This window comes from Pristis pectinata, chromosome 6, assembly GCF_009764475.1.
Source record: "Pristis pectinata isolate sPriPec2 chromosome 6, sPriPec2.1.pri, whole genome shotgun sequence".
Taxonomy (NCBI): domain Eukaryota; kingdom Metazoa; phylum Chordata; class Chondrichthyes; order Rhinopristiformes; family Pristidae; genus Pristis; species Pristis pectinata.
Genome location: NC_067410.1, coordinates 111,048,621 through 111,054,372, shown reverse-complemented (window position 1 = coordinate 111,054,372; position 5,752 = coordinate 111,048,621). Strand labels below are relative to the sequence as shown.

The 5,752-nt window shown below is 59.7% G+C and overlaps 1 pseudogene; it reads left to right on the top strand.

The window, feature by feature from the left end:
* Positions 1-3,309: 3,309 nt before the first annotated feature.
* On the top strand, positions 3,310-4,907 carry LOC127571997 (basic proline-rich protein-like; annotated as a pseudogene).
* Positions 4,908-5,752: the final 845 nt, after the last annotated feature.

The window sequence follows — 5,752 nt, the reverse complement described above, 5'->3', positions numbered from 1 at the left end:
GGTAAAACACTTGATTTAAGGCACATTTACAGTATCTTTTAAAAGTATGAAAACTGTTTATAGTTTAAAGCGTTTTCCACCCTGAAGCAAATGAACCTGTTGACTTCTTGAAAATTACCGCAACCAGTAAATGCAAAATAACTCTGCAATTTTGTCTCCTTGTATGCAACTTACTGTAAGTGCAACTTTTGGAAGTTCACCCCTCAAGTTGGGAAGAGCCTTAAGAACTAGTGGCATGTTTCATTCTCCAGGGGTGACCCTTTTTTGAGGTTTATAAAATCATGATGGGCATAATAAGGTGAATAGCCAAAGTCTTTTTCCCCAGGATGTGGGGTACAAAACTAGAGGGCATAGATTTAAAGTGGAGGGGAAAGATTGGTGTAGTTGTGGCAAAAGAGTCAAAGGGGAATTGAAGGACATGTGAGAAAGAATAAATTGCAGGGCTACAGGGAAATAAGGGGGGGGGAATGGGACTGACGGGATTCTCTGCTGCAAGCTTTTGTTTGCAAGTGGGCTGAATGGTCTCTGTTTTTATAGCAAATAACATGGCTTTAGGGTGAAAGGGGAAAGGTTTAGGGGGAACATTAGGGGGAACTTTTTCATTCAGAGTGGTGGGAGTGTGGAACGGGCTGCCATCTGACATGGTAAATGCGGGCTCACCCTTAAGTTTTAAGAATAAATTGGATAGATACATGGACGGGAGAGGTCTGGAGGGTTACGGACTGCGTGCAGGTCAATGGGACTAGCGGAATAAAGTTTCGGCACAGACTAGGAAGGGCCGAATGGCCTGTTTTCTGTGCTGTAGTATTCTATGGTTCTAAGTAAAGATGGAGCTTTAGCTCAGTAGGTGGTATACTCAGCTCTGAATATGGAGATTCTGGATCCAAGTCCCATTTAAAGACTCAAGTACAATAACCAGCACAGCACAGAGGGCACACAGCACTGTCAGAAGTTGCCATATTTTGGACGAGGATTTAAACAGTTACTCTCTCAAGTGAATGCAAAACATCTAATGGCTACTATTTTGAAGGGGAGCAGGAACGTAGTAACAACGAAAATGCAGAGATTATTAGCAGGTCAGCAGCATCCGTGCAGAGTTAACACTTCAGGTCTGTGACCTTTCCTCAGAACACCTGTTGTGAAGATTATCAGCTGGAAAATTTAACTCTGTTTCCTTTGCCACAGGGGCTGCCCAACCTGCTGAATATTCCTACCATTATATTGTCTGTGATTAGCTTACTAGACCATACACAGAACCTTAACCAGATGTAAGATGCCTTATGAGAACAGGTTGAGTGAACTCAGCCTTTTCTCCTTGGAGCGATAGAGGATGAGAGGTGACCTGATAGAGGTGTATAAGATGATGAGAGGCATTGATCGTGTGGACAGTTAGAGGCTTTTTCCCAGGGCTGAAACAGTTGCCACAAGAGGACACAGGTTTAAGGTGCTAGGGAGTAGGTATAGGAGTAAGTTTTTTTACTCAGAGAGTGGTGAGTGTGTGGAATGGGCTGCCGGCAACGGTGGTGGAGGCGGATACGATGGGGTCTTTTAAAAGACTTTTGGATAGGTACATGGAGCTTAGAGAAATAGAGGGCTATGGGTAAGCCCAGTAATTTCTAAGGTAGGGACATGTTCCGCACAGCTTTGTGGGCCAAAGGGCCTGAATTGTGCTGTAGGTTTCAATGTTTCTATGTTTCTAAATCTCAAAGAAATCACAGACAATAATAAGAACCGGCCTTGCCCTCATCCAGAGAATTAAGAAATTACTTATTGCAGACAAGTGACTTTTGTAGCAGTATCAAAGAAATTAACAAATAGTAAAGGGGAGAAGAAATGTTTGGATTTCTAGTGTCTTCCACATCCTGTTTGAACCTCCCAACAATGAACGTTTTTATGAAGTGCAGTCACTTATCATGTAGCAAACCTAAAGGCCAAATTGTGAACAGCAAGCTCCTGCAAACAGCGACCAAGTAATTAGTTTACAGTTGGCAGATGTATAAAACTTAACCAGAATGTTGGGAATACATGTTGTTCGCTCTGTCAAAACAGTGCTAATTGAATCTTTTAAATCCACCCTAGACGGTGGATGCAGTTGTGAAAGACATAAAGGAAAATTAAGTGTTGATAAGGGAAAACCTGGAGCTTGTGTATCTTCATACAGTCGTATTCTGTTTAAGTCACTGGACTCAACAGCTACAGACTTAGAGCAATGATCCAGAGACACGAGTTTGAATCCCACCAAGCCAGCTGAAGATCTTAAATTCAATTAATTAAATAAACAGCATTTTCTTTGCCTGTCAGTGACAATAAACACAAAGCATCAGATTGTTGTAAAAACACATCAGGTTCACTGATCAGCTCCAGGTAAGGAAATCTGCCATCTGCACTTGGTCTGGCTTCCATGTGATCACAGGCTCACCAATGAGGTTGGCTGCTCACTGCCTCCTCTGGTCAGGGGTTTTTGAGGAATGGACAATAAATGCCCACGACGTCAATTTGCAGAAAAAGGAAAATAAATTCAGTAACACAGATATTAATGGTGGGTTGACACTGCATGATGCCACTTTCTTACCTCTCCCTCTCCCCCTCCCTCCCTCCCCCCCTCATCCCCCCTCCCCTCCCCCCAATCCCCCTTCCTCTCTCCCCCTTCCCCCTCTCCTCCCCTCCTCACCCCCGTCTCCTCTCCTCCCTCCTCTCCCCCTCACCCCTTCCTTCCTCTCCCCCCTCCCCCTCCCTCCTCTCCCCTCCCTCCTCTCCACCCTTCTCCTCCCCCCTCCCCCCCTCTCCTCCCCCTCCCTCCTCTCCCCTCCCTCTTCTCCACCCTTCTCCTCCCCCCTCTCCCCCTCCCTCCCTCTCCCTCCCCCTCCCTCCTCTCCCCTCCCTCTCTCCACCCTTCTCCTCCCCCCTCTCCCCCCCTCTCCCTCCCCCTCCTCCTCTCCCCTCCCTCTTCTCCACCCTTCTCCTCCCCCTCTCCCCCTCCCTCCTCTCCCTCCCCCTCCCTCCTCTCCCCTCCTCTTCTCCACCCTTCTCCTCCCCTCCTCCCCCCTCCCTCCCCCTCCTCCCCCCTCGCTCCCTCCCCCCTCCTCTTCCCTCCCCCCCTCCTCCCTCCCCCTCCCTCCTCCTCCCTCCCCCCTCCCTCCCCTCCTCCCTCCTCTCCCCCCCCTCCCCCTCCCTCCTCTCCCCCTCCTCCCCCTCCCTCCCTCCCCCTCCCTCCTCTCCACCCTTCTCCTCCCCCCTCCTCCCCCCTTTCCCGCCTCCCCCTCCTCTCCTCCTCCCACCCTCCCCTCCCCCTCCCCCTCCTCCCCATCCCCCCTCCCTCCTCCCTCCCCCCCCCCTCCCTCCTCCCCCCCTCCCTCCCCCTCCCCCCCCTCCCTCCCCCTCCCCCATCCCCCTCCCTCCCCTCTCCTCCTCCCTCCCCCCTCCCCCTCCTCCCTCTCCCTCCTCCCTCCCCTCCTCCCTCCCCCTCCCCCCCTCCTCCCTCCCCCCATCCCCCTCCTCCCTCCTCCCCCTCCCCCCCTCCCTCCCTCCTCTCCCCTCCCTCCCCCCTCCCTCCCTCCTCTCCCCCTCCCTCCCCTCCCTCCCTCCTCTCCACCCTTCTCCTCCCCCCCTTCCCGCCTCCCCCTCCTCTCCTCCCCCCCTCCCCTCCTCCCCTCCCTCCACCCTCCCCCTCCTCGCTCCCTCCCCCCTCCTCCCTCCCTCCCCCCACCCCTCCTCCTCCTCTCCCCCTCCCTCCCCTCCCTCCTCTCCACCCTTCTCCTCCCCTCCCTCCTCCCCCCTTCCCCCTCCCCCTCCCTCCCCCCCTCCCCTCCTTCCTCCCCCCTCCTCTCCCCCTCCTCCCTCTCTCCCCCTCCTCCCCCTCCTCCCTCCTCTCCCCTCCCTCCTCTCCACCTCTCCTCCCCCCCTTCCCGCCTCCCCCTCCTCTCCTCCCCCCCTCCCCCCCTCCCTCCCTCCCACCCTCCCCCTCCTCCTCCTCCCCCCCCCCCCTCCCTCCCTCTCCCCCTCCCCCTCTCCACCTCCCTCCCTCTCCACCCTTCTCCTCCCCTCCCTCCTCCCCCCTTCCCGCCTCCCCCCTCCTCCCTTCCTCCCTTCCTCCCCCCCTCCCCTCCCTTCCTCCCCCCCTCCCTCCCTTCCTCCCCCCTCCCCTCCCTTCCTCCCTCCCCTCCCTCCTCCCTCCCCTCCTCCCTCCCCCCCCTCCCCCCCTCCCTCCCTCCCTCCCCCCCCTCCCCTCCCCTCCCTTCCTCCCCCCCCCTCCCCTCCCCTCCTCCCTCCCCCTCCCCCTCCCCTCCCCCCTCCCCCTCCCCTCCCCCCTCCCCCTCCCCTCCCCCCCTCCCTCCCCCTCCCTCCCCCCCCCTCCCCCCCTCCCCCCTCCCCCCTCCCTCCTCCCTCCCTCCCCTCCCTCCTCCCCCCCCTCCCCTCCTCCCTCCCCCCCTCCCCTCCTCCTCCCCCCCCCCTCCCCTCCCCTCCCTTCCTCCCCCCTCCCCTCCCTTCCTCCCCCCTCCCCTCCCTTCCTCCCCCCCTCCCCTCCCTCCCTCCCCCCTCCCTCCCCCTCCCTCCCCCCCTCCCTCCTCCTCCCCCTCCTCCCTCCCCCCCTTCCCCCCCCTCCCCTCCCTTCCTCCCCCCCTCCCCTCCCTTCCTCCCCCCTCCCCTCCCTTCCTCCCCCCCCTCCCCTCCCTTCCCCCCCCTCCCCTCCCTCTCCCCCCTCCCCTCCCTTCCTCCCCCCCTCCCCTCCCTTCCTCCCCCCTCCCCTCCCTTCCTCCCCCCTCCCCTCCTTCCTCCCTCCTCCACTCCCTCCCCCCTCCCCCTCCTCTCCTTCCCCTCCCTCCCCCTCCCTTCCTCCCCTCCCTCCCCCTCCCTCTCCTTCCCCTCCCCCCCCTCCTCCCTTCCCCCCCTCCCCCTCCTCTCCTCCTCCCTCCCCCTCCCTCCCCTCCCTCTCCCTCCCTCCCCCTCCCTCTCCTTCCCCCCTCCCCCTCCTCTCCTTCCCCTCCCTCTCCTCCCTCCCTCCCCCTCCCCCTCCCTCTCCTCCCCTCCCTCCCCTCCCTCTCCTTCCCCTCCCTCCCCCTCCCCCTCTCCCTCTCCTTCCCCTCCCTCCCCCTCCCTCTCCTTCCCCTCCCTCCCCCTCCCCTCTCCCCTCCCTCCCCTCCCTCCCCCTCCCTCTCCCTCCCTTCCCCTCCCTCCCTCCCTCTCCTTCCCCTCCCTCCCCTTCTCCTCCCCTCCTCCCCTTCTCCCCTTCTCCTCCCCTCCTCCCCTCCCCCTCCTCCCCCCCCCTCCTCCTCCTCCGCTCACCCCGCCCTCCACTGGCTTCGCCCAATCGTTCGCTGCCCTTCCCTGTCGCCCCGCCTCCGTCGGCGGGCGCCCCGCCCGCCCATTGGTCCTCGCTCATCCACCGGCTTCGCCCAATCGCTCATTGACCTTCCCTCTTCCTCCCGCCCCCCTGCGCGCGTCCCGCCCTCTCATTGGTTCCCGCCCATCCGCAGGCTTCGGACCAATCACTCGCTGCCCCAGCCTGTCGTCCGTTGGGTGCGGGCTCCTGAGGCGGAGGGAGGGGCTGCGCTCCCCGTCCATTCCCTCCCAGGCCTGGACTCTACTCCCCACCCAGCTCCCTTCCAGGCTAAACCTCCAGCAACCCCACTCCTTGCTTCTGCCTCCCAGGATAGGTGCCACCCATCCCAAATCTCCTTCCTCCCTTAACCCTGCTCCCTTGCTTCACCTTCCTCCCAGTATCTCCCAGCTTCTTCATTGGCCACCTCGCCCT